The 24178-nt window shown below is 41.5% G+C and overlaps 1 pseudogene; it reads left to right on the top strand.

The window, feature by feature from the left end:
- Positions 1–4359: 4359 nt before the first annotated feature.
- Positions 4360–5359, top strand: LOC118674732 (annotated as a pseudogene).
- The last annotated feature ends 18819 nt before the right edge of the window (positions 5360–24178 follow it).

The following is a 24178-nucleotide window of genomic DNA, read 5'->3' as shown; positions in this document are numbered from 1 at the left end:
CTTTTAACTTAGGTGAATGATTCACCTAGGATTCATAATTTTTTTGTGATATGAAGTATAGGTTGAGGTTTGTTTTTCCTCTTCACATAGATATCTAGTTGTTCTTTCACTTTTTGTTAAAAAAAAAAAAAGATTGTACTTTCCTAAATGAGTTGCTTTGGAACTTTTATAAAAACCCAAATGACCATAAATGTATACCTTTATATTAACAACTAGCTGTACCCAGCCACACGTTGCTGTGGCTCAGTCTGGTTAAATGAAAAAGAAAGAAAAGAGAAAGCACATGTTTAATTTCACAGTGCTTGTGGGTATACAATATTTTTTGTTGTTCCATTGTCTGTGCAGCTATAGAGATTGCCTGGTTTGCCGACTCTAGAATACGCAACATATAATTGTCCATGTGAGAAGCAATCTGTGTCTAGATCTAAACCGCACAATCCTAAAGATTGGCCCTGAGCTTTGTTGATGGTGATTGCAAACGCCAATCAAATTGGAAATTGCAATCTCTTAAATTGAAATGGCATATTCGTTGGAATCATAGGAATGCGAGGAATGAGGACATCTTCACCTTTGAAAGGTCCTGTCAAGATTGTTGCTTCTACGACGTTGCTCATTAATTTTTTTTACTGCAAGCCGCGTGCTGTTGCAAAGCTTTGGCTGGTTGATATTTTGCAACATGATAATTGGAACGCAAATTTTCAATTGCAGTACATGCGGTGGCATCCCTGGCAGATCGAAGAATTCAAAAATTCTGTTGGATAGTTAACCGCTTCATCTGCTTCCACAACAGTGTCAGCGGACTTGTATGTGACTGCCTCGCTTTGAATGTTAGACTAACAAGAGCCAGTGTACCCAGTGGTTAGAGTGGGACCATCCAGATTACAACTCTTCAGATCCATAAGGCACACAATCAGGGGGCAGACTCAGTGAGCACCAAAGCCACACTGAAGCAAGTCCTGCCCCATAGGGTGTCTCCAGCACAGAAGTTCTCCCATTGTAGACACAGCTGGTCCTCGCAGCCAATTGGCTGGTGGTCATTTCCTCTCAGTGATGCCAATAGCAATCAAGGCTTAACTACAAAGACTGTGCACACAGCCCACAAAAGGGTGCACCAAGAGTGTCCACCTCAGGTAATTGGGGAGGCTGAGCCACTGGGCCCTATAGGACACCTAACACAGAAAGCCACTCTATCAACACAGGGAAGCATAAAAAATGCGGAGACAAAGAAACAGGTCACAAATGACAGAAATGGAGGACAGCAAACTACTGGATAGAGAGTTCAAAACCACACTTATGCTGAAACCGGTTTGGCTCAGTGGATAGAGCGTCAGCCTGCGGACTGAAGGGTCCCAGGTTCAATTCCGGTCAAGGGCATGTACCTGGGTTGCGGGCATATCCCCAGTGGGAGATGTGCAGGAGGCAGCTGATCGATGTTTCTCTCTCATCGATGTTTCTGACTATCTCTCTCCCTTCCTCTCTGTAAAAAATCAATAAAATATATATATATAAAAAAACACTTATAAGGTTTTTCAAGAATTTTCTAGAAACCGCCAATAAATTTAGTGAGACCCTCAAGAAATCTAGTGAGACCCTCGAGGATATGAAAAAAGACCAACTAGAAATTAAGCATACACTGTCTGAAATAAAGAATATTATACAGAGTTCCAACAGCAGACTAGAGGATCGCAAGAATCAAGTCAAAGATTTGAAATACGAAAAAGCAAAAAACACCCAACCGGAAAAACGAAAAGAAAAAGAATCCAAAGAGGACCACACCAAGACACGTCATAATTAAAATGCCAAGAGCAAAAGACAAAGAGAGAATCTTAAAAGCAGCAAGAGAAAAATGGTCAGTTACCTGCAAGGGAGTACCCATACGACTGTCAGCTGATTTCTCAACTGAAACTATGCAGGCCAGAAGGGAGTGGCAAGAAATATTCAAAGTGATGAATAGCAAGAACCTACAACCAAGATTACTTTACCCAGCAAAGCTATCATTCAGAATTGAAGGTCAGGTAAAGAGCTTCACAGATAAGAAAAAGCTAAAGGAGTTCATCACCACCAAACCAGTATTATATGAAATGCTGAAAGGTATCTTTAAGAAGAGGAAGAAGAAGAGAAAGGTAAAGATACAAATTATGAACAACAAATACACATCTATCAACAAGTGAATCTAAAAGTCAAGTGAATAAATAATCTGATGAACAGAATAAACTGGTGAATATAATAGAATCAGGGGCATAGAAAGGGAGTGGACTATTTTCGGGGGGAAAGGGGTGAGGGGTGCAGGAAGAGACTGGACAAAAATCATACACCTATGGATGAGGACAGTGGTGGGGGGGTAAGGGCAGAGGGTGGGGTGGGAACCGGGTGGAGGGGAGCTATGGGTAGAAAAAGAGGAACAACTGTAATAATCTGAACAATAAAGATTTAATTAAATAAACATTTGAGAAAATATAAACAGTTTTATAAAGGAGAAAAACCTCTGAAATTGGAGAGTTTTAAAAGACGGAGAGAGACAGATTCCAAGATGGCAGCAGGTTAGGTGGAAGCTACACTGACCTCCCAGGACCAAACTGGAATTACAACTAAAATATAGAAAAATCATCCTAAATAACCAACTGAAGAGTAGCTGAAGATAACCCTTATAACCAAGGACGTTAAGAAGAGGCCACATTAAGACTGATGGGAAGTGTGGAGGCTTGAGAGGGCTGGCTGGGCTCCCACAAGCAGAACCTGAATTTCTGAAGGGATATCTGAGCTGTAGGAGGTTGCCCCTGTGAACTCTGAGGTTTAAACCCCAAGCTGGGCTCACCAGCCCAGAGTAACAGAACTGGGAAAGGTGCCCCCATAACATCTGGCCATGAAAAGCACCAAGGAGAGATGGCTAGAACCCCCTTAAAATGCTAACACACTAAATTTTGTTTATAGCCACTTACCTTGGGCTCCCGCAGTGGGAGGACAGAGTGGCCTAGAGCTGTAGGAGGAGAGTCAGGTTGGTGGCTCTGGGAGAGAGCTGAGAGGACAGCAAGCGGGATCTCTCTGCTGAGTCATTCCCCCATGTTGTATAAACCATCTTACTCAGACCTTTCCCATGAATGCAGTTTTAGCCTGGTGGTTGGGGATATGGGAATTTGCCCCACTCATTGAAAACCCTCTTGCCTCACCCTGTGGAGTTTACACCTAGTTGAGCTCTATAACCTGAGGCTTATTAAATGACTGAGACTAACAATCAGCCTGTGGGCAGAGGTAGAACTCTTGGTGCTTTGAATTTTTGCTTGAGGTGCTCCTAGGACCTGGGCTAGGAAAGAAGGCCTTGGTGCACAGCTTGGTCCTTTCCACATGCATTCATGCCCAGCAAGGGGAATGAGAAGTGGTGGGACACTGATAGCTCCAAACAGGGTACTTAGGGCCAGTCACAAATAGTGTCTGATATTGGCTTGCACCAGAGACACTCCAAAGAGGCCCAAAAACCAGTAAACCCAGTAGCCATCTTTAGACAACAGAGCAGGATCCACAATAAGCTCCACAAGCAGTATATCCACAGGGAGATACTGGCAGGCTCCAAACCCTTCTGGGAAGAATTCTGCTCCATGTGATAAGCACCCACACAGCAGCCTGCACACTATGTTGGGGGTTGAGCCTCACTATCAGTCAGCCTTAGGCTCGAGCCAATACATAAATGAGCCAATAGCAATCAAGTCTCAATTAGAACAAGCGGGCCCACACAACATGCACTAGGGCAGTGATGGCAAACCTATGATACGCGTGTCAGAGGTGACACCCAAACTCATTTTTTTTGGTTGATTTTTCTTTGTTAAATGGCATTTAAATATATAAAATAAATATCAAAAATATAAATCTTTGTTTTACTATGGTTGCAAATATCAAAAAATTTTTATGTGACACGGCATCAGAGTTAAGTTAGGGTTTTTCAAAATGCTGACACGCCGAACTCGAAAGGTTCACCATCACTGCACTAAGGACATTATTAGAGCACCCACGTCTAGATATCAATTGATATCCAAAGGTCATCCACTACATAAGGCCACCCTACCAAGAATGGGAGTCATAGCAGATCTACCTAATATGTAGAAATAAACACAAATAGGCAGCCAAAATGAGGAGACAAAGAAGCCCCAAGTGAAGGAATGAGACTTCTCCAGAAGGAGAGCTAAATGAAATGGAGATAAGCAATTTATCAGGTATTGAGTTCAGAGTAATGACTGTAAGGATGTTCAATAGCATAAAAAAAAATATAGCATACTTGTCTTAGATCCCCACCTCTCCCCAACCTCTCCCCAGACTCTACAAGTTCGCACCTTCTCCTGCACTTCAACCACGGAAATTCAAACTATGATGGCAGCTCAATTGAACATTACTCCTTCCAACTTTAGTGATCCCATGACTGGCCATGGGATTGGAAACCAAGACCCCAGAGATTCACAACTGCGACTTGTCTTAGTGGGTAAGACTGGAGCAGGAAAAAGTACCACAGGGAACAACATCCTTGGAAAGAAAGCAGCATGACATTCCAGCATGGCAGCAAAATCCATCACCAACATCTGTTAGAAAGGGAGCAGCACGTGGAGTGGAGAGAAATTGTCATTGTGGACACACCTGGCATTTTGGACACTGAGGTACAGGATGCTGCTGACAGGAAAAGGGAGATTGCTAATTGTATCCTCCTGACCTCCCTCGGGCCTCACGCTGTACTCCTGATGATCCGGCTGGGCTGGTACACAAAGGAAGAACAAAAGGCTGTGGAGGAGATGCTATCAATGTTTGGATCCCAAGCTGGGAAATACATGATTCTCTTATTCACCCAGAAAGATGACCTGGAAGGCATGGAGTTCCATGATTACTTAAAGGAAGCTCCACAAGGCATTCAAGATCGGATGGAGCAGTTCAAGAATCTTCACTGTGAGTTCAACAATAAGGCAACAGGAGCTGAGCAGGAGGCTCAGAGGGCACAGTTGTTGGACCTGGTCCAGCTCATGGTGATGGAGAACAAGGGAGGATGCTACACTGATGAGATGTACCAAAGGGTTGAGGTGGAGATTCAGAAACAGATTCAAGTGAAAGAAGAAAAATAAAAAGCTGAACTGGAGAGAGAGAAAAGGCAAGTAAAAGAGAAATATATAAAAAAATCAGAAACCTGATGGATAAACTGGAGCAAGAAAAGAGAAAGGCAGAAATGGAGAGAGAATTGGCAGAAAGGAAGATTTGCTATCTAAAAAGGCTGCAAGAAGCCAGAGATGAAGTTGAGAGTCAGCCAGATACTAGTATACTTGACATAATCAAGCGTATAACACTGATCACTTTACCTTTTTTCTTTATTCTATTCCAGAGAATTTAAGCTTTTTGAAAATCTGTTTCCTGCATATTTTTAAGTGTTCCTTCCCATATAACTCATTCCCCAAAGTCAGAGTTCTTTGTTTCTGTTCTTCAAGTTCTCAGGACTGGGGTGTTTAGTAAAGTTTCTTATTGGCAATTGGTAGATATCTGTTTGATTTACTTAACAGGAATAAGACATATTCTCAATTTTTAAAATTCCAAAGTAGAAAGTATGGATGCTCCCTATCTTCTGAACCCTGTCAGAGAAAGGGAATGCAGGAGACCAAAAGACAATGATTCTCTAGAGTCTTTCTAGATTGGCACATAATCTCTGCCTGTGGCTTCTACTCCACATTTTTGCCTTTGGGATGACAATGATCATTTTACCCATGTGGTTAAAGACATCAGTTATTTGCATTAGGTAATGGATAGCTAGAGATGCTTATAGAATTCTTTCTAAATGAAAAATACCGGTGTATGAGCTAGGGACAGTTAGATTCTGCAGGTCTTCTAAGGAGCTGCTAAACCGGGCAGTCTTAGGTGGCGGAGTCCCGCTCCCTGCGCGGACACTCCTGGGCGGCCAGCACAGGCACTGCGACCACACCATCTTGGGAAACAGAGCTGCTTGAGACTAGGATCCTGGCCTCAGCACCACCCAGTCTGATCTCAGACGCATACCAGGACCCTGCAGCCACTGGGGACAGAGACCTGCGACCACAGCTACAGACCTGCGGACACCAAAAGTTCAGAAATCCCCGCGGCAGATCCGTGAGTAACAGAGCCCATGCCCCCTTCCCACAGGCTTGCGGGCAGCGCCAGAGTAACTAACTGATAGACCCACCCCTTGCTGGGGCCTCAGCGCTCCAGGAACTTTAGCCTGGAAGTGCACAAGCACCTTGGAACTGATCCCGCGTAGGGCCAGCTTCTGAGCCCTGGGCTGGGAGCAAACAAGCGAACCCCAGGAACTGAGCCTACAGGCACTACCGGCTTCGGAGCCCTGGGCTGGGAGCAATCGCGCCAACACCGGGAATTTGCCCCGCATATCAAAGGCCCAGGGACCCCGATTCTCTGGGCAGGAGGCAGCACCAAGCACCAGTGACTTGACTGTGTTTCTTATCACCTGCGCCTGAGATCCTGATTCCCTGTGCATTCATACTAAGAGCCAGTGACTCCAATTCCTGGTGCAAGGGCACACAGGGACCCTGATTCTCAAGGCAAGGTCCCGCGAAGCAACAGAGACTCTGATACTGGATTCTGGGGAACTCTGACTCCTGGCGCACGCTAGGGGGCTCTGGTTTTCAGCACGGTGCAGGCAGGGTCCCTGATTCTAAGGGCGCATATGAGGCCACATTGAGCGCTGACAACACTGACTCTGAGCGAGCCTGGTTCCCACCAACCCACCACAACCACACATCTTAGTGTCAGAGCTCTTCAGTGACACTAGGGTGGTGGGAGGCTCCCACTGCACATGGCCCAGGCCCACGCAACTCGATGTTTGAACCATTGGGAGATAATCAGAATGAAGAGACGAAACAACACCCAGAGGAAAGACAATGAGGAGTCACCAAGAAAGGACATTAATGAAGTTGAAGCATGCAACATGACAGAAAAAGAATTCAGAATAATTGTTGCAAAATTCATTCACCGGATGGATGAGAAAATCAACAACCTATGCAAGAATCAGGAAGAAATGAAAAGTGATGTAGCTACAATCAAAAACACCATGGAAAGTTTCAACAGCAGACTAGAAGAAGCAGAGGACCGAATTAGTGAATTAGAAGATAAGGCAGAGAAACAAGCTCAATCTGAACAGCAACTGGAGGAAAAAATTAAAAAGCAGGAGGAGAGCCTAAGGGAGCTTCAGGATAACATGAACTGAAGTAACATACGCATAATAGGGCAAGAAAGACAAGAAGAGCAGCAAGGTTTAGAAAATCTATTTGAAGAAATAATGTAAGAAAATTTCCCAGATATGGGGAAGAAAAAAGTTACACAAGTACAGAGAGTCCCAGGCAAGATGAACCCCAAAAGACCCACACCAAGACACGTCATAATAACGATGGCAAATGTACAAGACAAAGACACAATCTTAAAGGCTGCAAGAGAGAAACAGAGAGTTACCTACAAAGGATCCCCCATCAGATTATCAAATGATTTCTCAACAGAAACACATCAGGCCAGAAAAGAATGGACAGAAATTTACAAAGTGATGCAAAGCAAAGGCCTGAATCTAAGAATACTCTATCCAGCAAGGCTATCATTCAAAATTGAAGGGGAAATAAGAAGCTTCACAGACAAAAAAAGGCTAAGGGAGTTTATCACCACCAAGCCAGCAATGCAAGAAATGCTAAAGGGACTGGTGTAAAAAGAAGAAATAAAAAGCCCAGAAAGAAAACAGCCGCAAAAAAAAAAAAAACAGAAATGGCTACAAACAAGTACCTTTCAATAATAACTTTAAACGTAAATGGACTAAATGGTCCAATCAAAGACATCGAGTGGCTGAATGGATAAAAAAACATGACCCATATATTTGCTGTCTACAAGAGACCCACCTCATTAAAAGGGACTCACACAGACTGAAAGTGAAGGGATGGAAAAATATCTTTCAGGCAAATGGAAATGAAAAAAAGCTGGGGTAGCAATACTTATATCAGACAAAATAGACCTCAAAGTGAAGGCCATAACAAGAGATAAGGAAGGCCACTTCATAATACTAAAGGGATCAATACAACAAGAGGATATAACCCTGATAAACTTATATGCACCCAATGCAGGAGCACCCACATACATAAGAAAACTCCTGAAAGATATCAGGGGAGAGATCGACAACAATACAATCATAGTAGGGGATTTTAATACACCACTGACACCACTGGATAAATCTGCTAGACAAAAACTCAGCAAAGAAACAGCAATCCTAAATGACTCACTAGATCAGATGGACTTAATTGATATCTTCAGAACACTTCACCCCAAAGCCACAAAATATACGTTCTTCTCAAGTGCTCATGGGACATCTTCAAAAATAGACCACATATTGGGTCACAAACAAAGTCTCCCCAAATTCAAGGAGATTGAAATCATACCAAGCATCTTCTCAGACCACAAGGCCATAATATTAGAAATAAACTACAATAAAAACAACTCAAAATACTCAAACACTTGGAAGCTGAATAGCACATTATTAAATATTGATTGGGTTACCAATGAGATCAAAGAAGAAATTAAAAACATCCTGGAAACTAATGACAATGAAAACACAACAATCCAAAACCTTTGGGATGCAATGAAAGCAGTCCTGAGAGGGAAGTTTATAGCTCTACAGGCCTATCTCAACAAACAAGAAAAAATGGTAGTAAATCATCTAAATCTACAGCTCAAAGAATTAGAAAGAGAGCAACAAGAAAAGCCCAGAGTGAGCAGAAGGAAGGAGATAATAAAGATTAGAGCAGAAATAAATGACATAGAGACCAAAAAAACAATACAGAAAATCAATGAAACAAAGAGCTGGTTCTTTGAAAGGATAAACAAGATTGACAGACCTCTAGCCAGGCTCACCAAGAAGCAAATAGAAAGGACCCAAATCAACAAAATCAGAAATGATAGAGGCGAAATAACAACAGATCCCAGAGAAATACAAATGATTGTTAAAAAATACTATGGACAACTCTACTCCAACAAAGTAGACAACCTGGAGGAAATGGACATATTCCTAGAAAAATACAACATTCCAAAACTTAATCAGGAAGAATCTAAAAATCTCAACAGGCCAATAACTATGGAAGAAATTGAAGCAGTCATCAAAAAGCTTGAGCAAACAAAAGCCCAGGACCATACGGCTTCACAGAGGAGTTTTACCAAACATTCAAGGAAGAACTAAAAGCTATCCTCCTCAGACTACTACAAAAAATCCAAGAGGAAGGAACACTTCCAAGCTCATTCTATGAAGCCAGCATCACCCTAATACCAAAACCAGGTAATGACAACACAATAAAGGAGAATTATAGGCCAATATCCCTCATGAACATAGATGCCAAAATCCTCAACAAAATCTTAGCAAATCGGATCCAGCAGTACATCAGAAAGATCATACACCAGGACCAAGTAGGATTTATCCCAGGGATGCAAGGATGGTACAATATCCGCAAATCAATAAACGTGATACATCAAATAAACAAACTGAAAGAAAAAAACCACATAGTCATATCAATTGTTGCAGAAAAAGCATTTGACAAAATTCAACACCCATTTTTGATAAAAACTCTCAGCAAGGTGGGAATTGAAGGATCATACCTCAACATAATAAAAGCCATATATGACAAACCCACAGCCAACATCATACTCAATGGACAAAAACTAACACCATTTCCCCTAAGAACAGGAACAAGACAGGGATGCCCACTCTTACCACACCTGTTCGACATAGTAATGGAAGTATTAGCCATTGCAATTAGACAAGAAGAAGAAATAAAAGGCATCCAAATTGGAAAAGAAGAAGTAAAATTGTCCTTATTTGCAGATGACATGATATTATACTTAAAAAACCCTAAAGACTCCATCAATAAACTATTAGACTTAATAAAAGAATTCGGCAATGTAGCAGGATACAAAAATAACGCCAAGAAATCTATGGCATTTCTATACACCAATAGTGAATGTGCAGAAAGAGAGACTAAAAAAGCAATCCCATTTACCATCGCATCAAAAAAATTAAGCTACCTAGGAATAAACTTAACTAAAGAGGTAAAAGACCTCTTCTCAGAAAACTACAGGACGTTGAAAAAAGAGATAGAGGAAGACATGAAGAGATGGAAGAACATACCATGTTCTTGGATTGGTAGTATCAACATCATTAAAATGTCCATACTGCCCAAAGCAATCTATAAATTCAACGCACTTCCCATTAAAATACCAATGGCATATTTCACAGACCTAGAACGTACTCTCCAAATATTCATCTGGAATAAAAAACAACCCGAATAGCTGCAGCGATCCTGAGAAAGAACAAAGTAGGTGGGATCTCAATACCAGATATCAAGCTGTATTACAAAGCCACTGTTCTCAAAACTGCCTGGTACTGGCACAAGAACAGACATATAGATCAATGGAATAGAATAGAGAGCCCCGAAATCAGCCCCAACCAATACGCTCAGTTAATATTTGACAAAGGAGGCAAGAACATACAATGGAGTCAAGATAGTCTCTTCAATAAATGGTGTTGGGAAAATTGGACAGATACATGCAAGAAAATGAAACTAGACCACCAACTTACACCATACACAAAAATAAACTGAAAATGGATAAAGGACTTAAATATATGACGGGAAACCATAAAAATACTAGAAGAATCCAAAGGCAACAAAATCTGAGACATATGCCGAAGCAATTTCTTCACCGATACAGTTCCTAGGGCTTTGGAAACTAAAGAGAAAATAACAAATGGGACTACATCAAAATAAAAAGCTTCTGCACAGCAAAAGAAACCATCAACAAAACAACAAGAAAAACCACTGCGTGGGAAAAAATATTTGCCAATGTCATATCTATTAAGGGCCTAATCTCCAAAATTTATAGGGAACTCATACAACTTAACAAAAGGAAGATAAACAATCCAATCAAAAAATGGGCAAAGCATCTAAACACACACCTTTCAAAAGAGGACATTCAGAAAGCCAAAAGACATATGAAAACATGCTCAAAGTCACTAATCATCTTAAAGATGCAAATCAAAACAACAATGAGGTACCATCTCACACCTGTCAGAATGGCTATCATCAACAAATCAACAAACGACAAGTGCTGGAGAGGATGTGGAGAAAAAGGAACGCTTGTGCGCTGCTGGTGGGAATGCAGACTGGTGCAGCCACTATGGAAGACAGTATGGAGTTTCCTCAAAAAACTACAAATGGAACTCCCATTTGACCCTGTGATCCCACTTCTAGGAATATATCCCAAGAAACCAGAAACACCAATCAGAAAGGATATATGCATCCCTATGTTCATAGCAGCACAATTCACCATAGCTAAGATCTGGAAACAGCTTAAGTGCCCATCCATAGATGAATGGATTAGAAAACTGTGGTACATCTACACGATGGAATACTATGCTGCTGTAAAAAAGAAGGAACTCTTATCATTTGCGACAGCATGGATGGAATTGGAGAGCATTATGCTAAGTGAAATAAGCCAGTCAATGAAAGAAAAATACCACATGATCTCACTCATTCATGGATAATAAAGACCATTATAAACTTATGAACCAAAATAGATACAGAGGCATATCTGCCTCAAACAGACTGTCAAACTACAGCAGGAAGCCCGAGGAGGGTGGGAGGGCAGGAGGGGAGTGGGTAAGAGATCAACCAAAGGACTTGTATGCATGCATATAAGCATAACCAATGGACATAAGACACTGGGAGGTAGGGGAGGCTAGGGGATTGTCAAGGGCGGGGGGAAAAAAGGAGACATATGTAATACTCTTTGTAATACTTTAAGCAATAAAAAAAAGAAGAAAAAAAGAAGCTTAAAAAAAAAAAGAAAGAAAAATACCACATGATCTCACTCATTTATGGATAAAAAAGATCATTATAAACTGATGAACAAAAATAGATACAGAGGCAGAGCAGCATAGAACAGACTGTCAAACTACAGCGGGAAGGCTGTGGAGGGTTGCAGGGTGGGAGGGGAGGGGGAAGAGATCAACTGAAGGATTTGTATGCATGCATATAAGCATAACCAATGGACACAAGACACTGGGGGGTAGGGGAGGCCGAGGGAATGTCAAGGAGGGTGGGTAAAAAAGGAGACATATGTAATACTCTTTGTAATACTTTAAGCAATAAAACAAAATTTTTAAAAAATATTTAAAAAATAATAAAAAAAGAAAATAAAGTCATGGGGATGTAATGTACAATAACTGTACATTAACTTTGTATGGTGACAGATGATAATTATATGTATTGTGATCATTCTGTAATGTATACATATATAAAATCACTCTATTGTACATCTGAAGCTAATGTAATATTATATGTCAATTATACTTCAATAATAAAGTAAAGATATATATAAATATATATATAATCTCAGAAATATAGAATACAATGGAAGGCCTGACCAGTTTGGCTCATTGGTTGAGTGTTGACCCATGAACTAGGATATCAGGGTTCTGTTCCTGGTTAGGGCACATGCCTGGGTTGCAGGCTTGATCCCTGTAGGGGGTGTGCATGAGGCAGCTGATTGGTGATTCTCATCCTTGATGCTTTTCTCTCCCTTCCTCTCTCTGAAATAAAAAACAAAACAAAAATCAGGACAGTTTAAGGGAGTTGTGGGACAACATGAAATATAACAATATTCAGTGGTTGAGCATAGGCAAAATATAAAAATATTTCTCTCTCTCTGAAATCAGTAAAAACATATTTTTTAAAAAGCAGAAATATATATAGAGAAACATAGGCATAATGTATAAAAATGGCAATAAATAACTATCAAAAATAACCTTAAATGGAAATAGATTAAATGCTCCAAACAAAAGACATATGGTAGCTAAATGCATAAGAAAGCAAGACTCATATATATGTTGTCTACAAAAAAACCAATCTCAGAACAAAAGACTCACACAGGATGAAAGTGAAGATATGGAAAGAATTTTTCCATGGAAATGAAAAAAAAAAGCAGGGATAGCAAGCGATATTTATATCTGACAAAATAAATTTCAAAGCAGAGGCCATAGCAAGAAACAAAGAAGGCCTCTATATAATACTAAAAGGATCAATTCAACAAAAGATACAACCCTGGTAAACATATATGTACCCAATAAAGGAGCACCTAAATATATTTTAGAACACTTGGAGGACATTAAGAGAGAGATTGATAGCAACACAATCATAATAAGGGACTTCAACACCCCACTGACTTCACTGTATAGATCTTCCAGACAAAAAACAAACAAGGAAACAGTGACCCTAAATAATGCAGTAGATCAGATGGATTTAATAAACACTTAGAGAATATTTCACCTTAAAGCTTCAGAATATACATTCCTCTCAAGTGCACATGGGACATTCTCAAGGATAGACAACATGCTAGGACACAAAATAAGTCTCTACAAGTTTAAGAACATGAAATCATCTCAAGCATCTTCTCAGATCACAATGGCAAGAAACCATTTAAAAACATTCAACCACATGGAAGCTAAATAGCATGTTATTAAACAATGAATGGGTTACCAATGAGATCAAGGAAGCAATTAAAAACTTCTTGTAAACAAATGAAAATGAATACAAAAACAACCCAAAATCTATGGGACACAGCAAAAGCAGTCTGAGAGGGAAGTTCATAGCACTATAGGCCTAACTCAAGAAACAAGAAACATCTCAAATAAACTATCTAATCCTACACCTAAAAGAATTAGAAAGAGTCCTAACCGGTTAGGCTCAGTGGATAGAGCATTGGCCTGTGGACTGAAGGGTCCCAGGTTCGATTCCAGTCAAGGGCATGTACTTTGGTTGTGGGCACATGCCCTGTAGGGGGTGTGCAAGAGGCAGCTGATTGATGTTTCTCTCTCATTGATGTTCCTAACTCTCTAACCCTCTCTCTTCTTCTCTGTAAAAAATCAATAAAATATATTTTTTTAAAAAAGAATTAGAAAGAGAACAAGAAAAGCCCAAAGTAGAAGGAAAGAAACAATAAAAATCAGAGTGGAAATAAATAACATTTAAAAAAGATAATACAGAAGATTAATGAAACCAAGAGCTGGTTGTTTGAAAAGATAAATAAGACTGATCAACCTCTAGCAAGACTTATCAAGAAACAACAAGAGAGGACTCAAATAAATAAAATCAGGAACAAAAGTGGTGAAGTAATAACTTACACCACAGAAACATAAAGGATTGTAAGAAAATATTACAGAGAACTATATGCCAAAAAATTGGACAACCTGGGTTACATAAATGAACAAATTCCTATAAACATACAAACTTCCAAAAATGAATCTGGAAGAATCAGATAATCTCAATATACAAATAACATCTAATAAAATTGAGGCAGTAATAAAACACATACACACACACACACACACACACACACACACACACACAGAAATAAAACAAACAACCCCCCTGCCCCCCTCCTCCACACACACACACAAAACTCCAAGAAAACAAAAGTCCTAGACCAAACAGCTTCACAGGGTGTTTTTACCAAACATTCAAAGAAGAACAAATACCTATCCTCCTCAAAATATTCCAAAAAATTCAAGAGGAAGGAAGAGTGCCAAGCCTTTTTTATGAGGCCAGCATTATCCTAATTTCAAAACCAGACACAGACACTACAAAGAAAGACAAATTAAAGGCCAATATCCCTGAAGAACATAGATGCCAAAATACTCAACAAAATATTAGCTAATCAGATCCAGCAATATATTCAAATGATTATTCACAATGACCAAGTGGGATTAATCCCATGGATGCAAGGCTGGTACAATATTCACAAATCAACAAATGTGATACATCACATAAAAAATTAAAGATAAAAATCAGATGATCATATAAATGGATGCACAGAAAGCATTCGACACAATCCAGCACTGATTTTTGATGAAAACTATCAGCAACATGATTATACAGGTATCACACCTCAACATAATAAAGGCCATCTACACTAATAAAAGAGAAACATGCAAATTGGTGTCACTCTGCTACCCTTCCCATTGGCTAATCAGGGAAATATGCAAATTAACTGCCAGCCAAGATGGCGGCCTGCAGCCAGGCAGCTTGAAGTGAACATGAGGCTTGCTTGCTTCAGTGACAGAGGAAACCAACTTTCCCCACCTGCCTTGCCAGCCTCTGAGCTTGCAGTTTGAAACATTGTTACAAATATAGAAGCTAAACAAAACCCCAGAAACCTGCTTTCAGCCAGCCGGGCTTCAGCCAGCAGGACCGCAAAATTGTTTCAAATGCAGATCCCTGCTTTCAGCCAGCCGGGATCTCAGAGCTGGAGTTGAAACAGTGTTTCAATTATAGAACCCAAACAAACCAGATACCTGCTTTCAGCAGCCGAGGCCTCAGAGCTGGAGCTAAGCCTCAGAGCTAAAGCTGGCCCAGAATAAAAAAGAAAAGAAAAAAAGGAGCGGTTGGGAGCTTCAGTCAACCGCCAGCCTGAAAACAGCCCTCAGCCCCTCACCCAGACTGGCCAGGCACCCCAGTGGGGACCCCCACCCTGAAGGGTATGTGACCACCTGCAAACAGCCATCATCCCCTCACCCAGGCTGGCCAGGCACCCAAGCGGGGCCCCCACCCTGATCCAGGACACCCTTCAGGGCAAAACAGCCAGCCCCCACCCGTGCACCAGGCCTCTATCCTATATAGTAAAAGGGTAATATGCCTCCCGGCACCAGGATCAGCATGACAGGGGGCAGCGCCCAAACCCCCTGATCCCCCTGTGGCTCTGTGTGTGACAGGGGGCGGGGCCACAACCTCCCTATCCACCCTGCTCTGTTTGTGACAGGGGAAGGCACCCCAACAACCTGATTGCCCTGCGGCTCTGTGTGTGACAGGGTGCGGCACCCCAACCTCCTGTTCCGCCCTGCTCTGTGTGTGACAGGGGGCAGTGCCCCAACTCCCCTATCGGCCCAACTCTGTGAGTGACAGTGGGGAACTCCTCAACCCCCTGATTGGCCCTGCTCTGTGTGTGACAGGGGGGAGCTCCCCAACCCCCTGATCAACCCTGCTCTGTGCGTGACAGGGTACAGAGCCCCAACCCCCCTGATGGGCCCTGCTCTGTGCATGACTGGGGGTGGTGCCGCAACCTCCCCATCGACCCTGCCTTGAGTGTGACAGGGGGCGGTGCCCCAACCCCCCAATCGGCCCTACCCTGAGCGTGACTGAGGGTGGCATCGCAACCTCCCAATCCATCCTGCTCTGTGCATGACAGGGTGCGGCGCCCCAACTCCCCAATCAGCCCTGCTCTGAGCCCAACCAGGGGCTGCACCTAGGGATTGGGCCTGCCCTCTGCCACCTGGGATCAGGCCCAAGCCAGCAGGTCGTTATATCCTGAGGGGTCCCAGACTGCGAGAGGGCACAGGCCGGGCTGAGGGGGCCCCCCACCCCCCTGAGTGCACAAATTTTTGTGCACCGGGCCTCTAGTATATTATAAACCTACAACCAACATTATACTAAAATACTAAAAGAGTTTCCTTAAGAACAGGAACAAGACAGGGATGCTTGTTTTCACCACTCTTAACATAGCACTGGAAGTCTTAGCCACAGCATCAGACAAGAAGAAAAAGTAAAAGGCACCCAAATTGGAAGGAAGGAAGAGAAACTGTCATTATTCACACATGACATGATATTGTACACAGAAAACCCTAAAGATTCCTCCAAAAAAACTACTAGATTTAATAAATGAATTCAGCAAAGTAGCAGGATACAAAATCAACATCCAGAAACAGATGGTATTTTTATACACCAACAATGAACTTTCATAAAGAGAAACTAAAAGAAGTCCCATTTACCATTGCAACAACAACAAAAAAATGATATCTTGGAATAAATTTAACCAAAGAGTAAAAGACCTTAACTTGGAAAACTACAGGACATTGAAAAAAGAGACATAAGTATACACAAACAAATGGATGAATTATCTGTGTTCATGGATTGGAAGAATTAAAATCAATAAAATGTCCATACTACCCAAACCAATCAATAGATTCAACACAACCCTATTGAAATAAAGGGTGTCCCAAAATTCGCGCAAGAAGTAATTTTGATAGAAAACACCGGTTTGTAATTACAAATTGTAAATTTTTTGTTGATTCATAAAGTATACAGTATAGGGTTATGTATGAAATAAACTGGATTATCATGTTGTGATAGCAAGCACCATTAACTTTTATTGCTTGAGTAGCCACATTTTCAAAGAAGAATGGTCCAATGACGCCTCCAGCCCAAAATCAACACCAAACAGTGACACGTTGTGGATGCATTTGTTTCTCAATAATCACTCGTGGATCGATGAGTGATCTTAAACACTCTGGCCATCCTTCAACAAGTCATTCAATGCAAAACATCGAAGCAGTTCGTGAGAGTGTTGCTGAGAGTCCAGGGACATCAATTCGGCACCGTGGTCAAGAATTGGACATTTCGAGAAGCTCTCTACAGTGTATTCTCCTGAAAGATTTGTATCTTCATGCTTACGAAGTTCAATTGACTCAAGAATTGAAACCTACTGACCACGCACAGCTAATAGAGTTTGTTGAATGGATTATGGAACAACAACAAGTGGATGCTGATTTTTTTGAACAAAATCATCTTCAGCGATGAGGCTCATTTTCATCTTGATGGCTTGGTTAATCGACAAAATTGTCACATTTGGGGTTCAGAAAATCCATGAGTGATTGTTGAGAAACAAAGGCATCCACAACGTGTCACTGCTTGGTGCAGATTTTGGGTTGGAGGCATCACTGGACCATTCTTCTTCGAAAATGCGGCTACTCAAGCAATAACAGTTAATGGTGCTTGCTATCACAACATGATAATCCAGTTTGCTATTCCATACATAACCCTATACTGTATACTTTATGAATCAATAAAAAATTTACAATTTGTAATCACAAACCAGTGTTTTCTATCAAAATTGCTTCTTGTGTGAATTTTGGGACACCCTTTAGACATGACATATTTCACAGATCTAGAGCAAGTACTCCAAAAATTTATATGGAATCAGAAAAGATCCTGAATACCTATAAAAATCTTCAGAAAGAAGAACCAAGTAGGAGGGATCACAATATTGAATATCAAATTATACTGCAAAGCCATTGTAATCAAAATGGCTTGGTACTGGCATAAGAAGAGAGGCCTATAGAATAATGAAACATTAAGAGAATGCAGAAATCAACCTACTTCATTATGGCCAATTAATATTTGACAAAGGAAGCAAGAGTATACAATGGAGTAAAAACATTCTCTTCAATAAACAGTGTTGCGAAAATTGGACAGGTGCATGCAGAAAAATGAAACTAGACCACCAACTTACAACATACACAAGAATAAACTCAAAATGGATAAAGGACTTAAATGTAAGATGGGAAACCATAAAAATCTTAGAAGAAGCCATATACAGCAAAATAACAGACATTTGTCATAACAATATCTTTACTGATACAGCTCCTAGGGCAATGGAAACTTAGGAGAAAATAAACAAATGGGACTACATCAAAATAAAAAGCTTCTGCACAGCAAAGGAAACCATCAAAAAAACAAGAAAGCTTACTGACTGGGCGAACATATTTGCCAATACTATCTCTGATAAGGGTTTAATCTCCAAAATTTATAAGGAACCCCTACAACTTAACAAAAGGAAGATAAACATTCCAATAAAATATGGGCAAAGGACCTAAATAGACACTTTTCAAAGAAAGACATACAGAAGGCCAAGAGACATATGAAAGCATGCTCAAAGTCACTAATCATCCAAGAGATACAAATCAAAACAACAATGAGGTACCATCTCACAGCTGTCAGAATGGCTATCATCAACAAATCAACAAATAAGTGCTGGAGGGGATGTGGAGAAAGGGAACCCTAGTACACTGTTGATGGGAATGCAGACTGGTGCAGCCACTGTGGAAAACAGTAGGGAGTTTCCTCAAAAAATTAAAAGTGTAACTGTCATTTGACCCAGTGATCCCACTTCTAGGAATATATTCTAAGAATCCTCAAACACCAATAAGAAAGAATATATGCACCCCTATGTTCATAGCAGTGCTATTTACAATAGCTAAGATCTGGAGACAGCCCAAGTGACCACAAGTAGATGAGAGGATAAAAAGCTGTGGCACATTTTCACAATGGAATACTATGCAACTGTAAAAAAAGAAGACTCTATTACCTTTTGAGACAGCATGGAGGGATCTGGAGAGTTTTATAAGCAAAATAAGCCAGTCACAGAAAGACAACTATCAAATGATCTCACTTAAATGTGGAATATAATGAAGAAAAGATACTGATGAACCAAATAGACCCAGAGACATAGAAGCATGAAACAGACTAATGAATTTCAGAAGGAAGGTGGGGGGTTTAGAGATTAACCCAGCCGTGGGCAAACTACGGCCCGCAGGCCGGATCCGGCCTGTTTGAAATGAATAAAACTAAAAAAAAAAAAAAGACCGTACCCTTTTATGTAATGATGTTTACTTTGAATTTATATTAGTTCACACAAACACTCCATCCATGCTTTTGTTCCGGCCCTCCGGTCCAGTTTAAGAACCCATTGTGGCCCTCGAGTCAAAAAGTTTGCCCACCCCTGGGTTAACCAAAGAACCTATATGCATAACCCATGGACACAGACAATAGTGCAGTGAAGGCCTAGGGAGGAAGTGGTTGTGTGATGGAGGGGTTAATAGGGGGAAAATGAGACATCTGTAATACTTTCAACAATAAAGATAATTTTTAAGCCAAAATAAAGAGAATGAGAGATTAGAAAATGGTGATAGTAAATATAGAAAATTTTTTTCGAAGAGCAAAAAAATGGAGCAATAGCCAGAGGGAAAAACAGGATGAAGTAAAAACAATTGTTTAAAGATGAGAGAAATAACAGCATGTTTATATACAGATTAGTGGCCCACAGGGATCAAGCCTAAACCAGCAGTTGGACATCCCTTTTGCAATCTGGGACTGCTGGCTCCTAACTGCTCACCTGCCTGCCTGCCTGATCGCCCCTAACTGCCTCTGCCTACCTGCCTGATTACATCTAACCCTTCTGCCAGCCTGCCTGATCGCCCCTAACCTCTCTGCCTGCCTGCCTGATCACCCTTAACTGCCCTCTCCTGCCAGTCTGATCTTGCCCCCACTACCCCCTGCCAGCCTGGTTGCCCCCAATGGCCCTCCCCTGTCAGCCTGATCTCGCCCCTAACTGCCCTCCCCTGCTGGCCAATTTGGTTCTGATTGGTCAGTTTCTATGCCAATCAGTGTCAAAAGCTCTGCCTCCTAGGCAGCCACTAGTTCCTCACAGCGCCCAGATTTGCTTCTGATTGGTTGGTTTCTATGCCAGTCAGTGTCAAAAGCTCCACCTCCTAGGCAGCCATTGGCTCCTCACAGCACCCACATTTTGTTCTGATTGGTCGGTTCCTATGCCAGTCAGAGTCTCTGGGCCTATCAACGGGGCCTGATGAGGAAGGCCAGGCTAATCAGCAGCCCCGGTAGAGGCCTGGAGAGAAATGGAGTCCTGGCTGCTGGCCAGGCATGTATAGAAAGAGAGAGGCAAGTGCTGATGTACAGCTGCCACAGAGGCTCCAGACCAGACCCTGCTTCTCACTTCAGACCTCTCTCAGGGCCTGAATTGCAGTCCCCTCAGCAGTAAGTGCTGGGTTACCTCACCTGCAGTCGCAGTGCTGGGTTGTGCAACCCAGCGCTGACTGCAGGACTTCCAGTTGGTCTGTCTCTGGTGGTAACTGGTCGTTAGGGACCCAGGGTTTTTATATATTAGGACTAGAGGCCCAGTGCACGAAAATTCATGCCTAGAGAGGGCGGGGGGAGTTCCCTCAGCCCAGCGTGCCCTCTCTCACAGTCTGGGAGCCCTCAGGGGATGTCCTACTGATGTCCTAAGCTGCAGTATGGTCTCCCTCTGCAGGAGGCGATCAGGAGGATCAGGGGAAGGCGCTGCCCCCATCACCCTGCTGCTGATGCCAAAGCTGGCCTCCACAGCTGTGGACCCTCGGCCCTCACTTCTTAGCGCTGGCCCTGCCCCCCACCCACTTGTGGGGGGGTGGGGGTGATCTGGGGCCAGGCCGGCTGGGGGAAGGGCTGTGGGAGATTGAGGCACCGTGGTCACACCCCTTCCAGCTTCTGTGGAGGCTCCAGACCATGACACCACCGCCTCTACCAGTGCCACCTCTGCAGGTGGGACAAACCCGGGCCCACTGGCACCACTGCTGCCAGCGCCGCCTCTGTGGAAGGAAGGGCTGTGCGGCACAGATGGGACCGACCCGGGGCCGTGGCGCCACTGCCTTTCCTGGACCACTGGCCCTCAGCCCTCACAGCCACTGTGGTTGACAGCCCTTGCAGCCACTGTGTGTTTGTCTGGAAGGACGTCCGGTCTAATTAGCATATTACCCTTTTATTAGTATAGATGGGAAAGATCCAATAAAGGTGATCACGCAGGGGAGGGGAGATTGCTAGAATAGGGTCTTTAAAAGAAGACAGGAGATGAGACTTTGTGCCCAAGTGCATAGGAGCATAGATGGTTCATCCATAATAGAGAGAGGAGCCAGAGGAAGTGGACACAGAGGCAGACAGGAGTGTAAATGCAGTAGAAGAGGGTTATAGAATTTCTGTTCTATATTTTCATTTAATTTTTAACCCAAACATAACACTTAAAAACAGTATTTCAAGGATATAAGCTTTACTTAATAGTATCACATAAATAAATATAATTACCATAGCATTTGTTATTTATTGTCATGAATATAATAAACATTTATCAAAACTGAGAAAAAGTATCTGGAATATTAGTACTGGTTTTGTTTCTACTTCTCTTCTACTTGAATGAGATCTGTCTTAAATATAACTTTTCATTTTCCTTGTATATATACATTTAATTACATATTTTATTATATTCATGTAGCAAAATTACAATTATATTTTACTACAATAAACAATGAAAACACATATAAATAAATTTCATATCCTCACCTCAGTTCTTTCAGACCTACCTACTATTTCAACAAAGTTTATTTACCTTTCTCACCTTTCCCCTTCTCATACCAACATTACACAGATATCTGTTCTGTGTTTGTTCAAACTTTTGTGGCACTATGTTATGAATTGTTTTCTGAAACTTGATTTGTTTAAATGACAGTCTAATTTGTATGTCCCTTCAGATCAATAGGTATAACTTTACTCTTTCTAAAATCTGCATTATATAGCAACTTATATTCCCAATCTTGATTATTTGTGCCTTTTTTCACTTGGTTAGTTTTTGTAGTGATTTATTAACCTTTTGAAAGAGTGTCTTCTTTAGTTCTTGATACTCTCCATTGTGTAGGTGTTTATTTTTCTATTTTTATTATTTTCTTACTCATCTTTGAATTTAATTTGCAGTAATTTTTCAAAATTTCTGAGATGAAATCATATTATCATTTGCTCTTTTCTAGTATATGTATTTATGAATATAAATTTCTCTATAAACTTTACCTCATTCCATTAGTTTTATATATATATATATATATATTAATGATTTTTTACAGAGAGGAAGGGAGAGAGATAGAGAGTTAGAAACATCAATGAGCGAGAAACATTGATCAGCTGCCTCCTGCACATCTCCCACTGGGAGATGTCCCCGCAACCCAGGTACATGCCCTTGACCGGAATCGAACCTGGGACCTTTCAGTCCGCAGGCCAGCGCTCTATCCACTGAGCCAAACCGGTTTCAGCCCATTAGTTTTTTATGTTTTATTTTAATGATCATTTAGTTTTTATAGTTTTATAAATTATTTATTATTTAATAAATAACAATTTATATTTATTTATACAGCTGCTACTCCTTGAACTGGGGCGGACTGCGCATGTGGCTGCTGTTCCTTGGGTGGGGGCTGGCTGCACGCTACTGTTGTTCCTCTGATGTGGTGGGCTGCTTGTGGGGCTACTGCTCCTTGGACTTGGACAGGTTGATTGCAAGTCTGCTTGCTGCTCCTCAGATGGGGGTGGGCTGCTTGCACGGCTGCTGCTCTTTGGATGGGAGTGAGCTGCACAGCTCCTCCTCTCCAGGTGTCTGGTTATGTGGCTTGCTCTCTAGCACTTTCCAGGGGAACTCTGCCCTTCCCGGGTGCAAACTGTCTCACCAGCTGAGTATACTTCGCCAATTCGGGGGTGGATGTTTGTTTCAGCTGCTCATTCTATTTGCTCCGGGACAAGCCTTGGGACGTGTCTCAGCCTCATATTTCTTTATTGATTTTCTGTTTGGATGATCTATGCATAGCTGTCAGTGGAGTATTTAGGTCTCCTACTATGATTGTGTTATTGTCAGTTTCTCCATTTAGTTCCAATAGCAGTTGTTTTATACATTTCAGTGCTCCTTCTTTGAGAAGTGTTATGTCTTCTTCTTGATGTAGTATCCCTTTTATCACTATAAAATGTCATTTGTTCCTTGTTACTTATGTTGTCATGAAAGGTTTTTTTTTTGTTTGTTTGTTTTTTGTTTTTTGTTTTTTGTTTTTTGTTTTTTTCCCAGATATAACTATACCTATACCTGATTTCCTCTGGATGCCATTTACTTTGAGAATCATTTTCCACCCTTTTACTTTGAGGCTATATACTAGTATGGTTTTGCAGCTTAGATTCATTTCCTGAAGGCAGCATGTGGTTGTTGTTTTTATCTAATCTGCTAGTCTGTGCCTTTTTATTGATAAATTCAGTCCATTTACATTTAGGATGATTATTGATGCACAAGGATTTCCTACAGCCATTTTATCTTTGTTTTCTGGTAGCTCTGTTTCTCCATTGTTTCTTTTTCCTTGCCTTTCTGTTTGTTGTTTGAGTCTGGTGGTATTATGTAATTTTTTTCTCTGTTTCCTCTTTTTTAAAATTATGTGTCTCAACTTTTAACTTTATTTTTACTGTTTTACTATTACATATGTCCTCATCCTCCTCCCCTGCCCCCCTTTGCCAAACTCCATCCAGCCTCTGCCATCTCCCCTTTCCTCTGGCCATCACCACACTGTTGTCTGTGTCTATGGGTTATGCATATATGTTCTTTGATTAATCCTTTCACCTTCTTTCATCCAGTTCTCCCCCCCCCCCGCCCACTGACAGCTATGTGTGTGTGTGTGTGTGTGTGTGTGTGTGTG

The sequence above is a fragment of the Myotis myotis genome, unplaced genomic scaffold (assembly GCF_014108235.1).
Source record: "Myotis myotis isolate mMyoMyo1 unplaced genomic scaffold, mMyoMyo1.p scaffold_m19_p_19, whole genome shotgun sequence".
Classification (NCBI taxonomy): domain Eukaryota; kingdom Metazoa; phylum Chordata; class Mammalia; order Chiroptera; family Vespertilionidae; genus Myotis; species Myotis myotis.
This window is presented reverse-complemented; position numbering and strand designations above follow the sequence as displayed.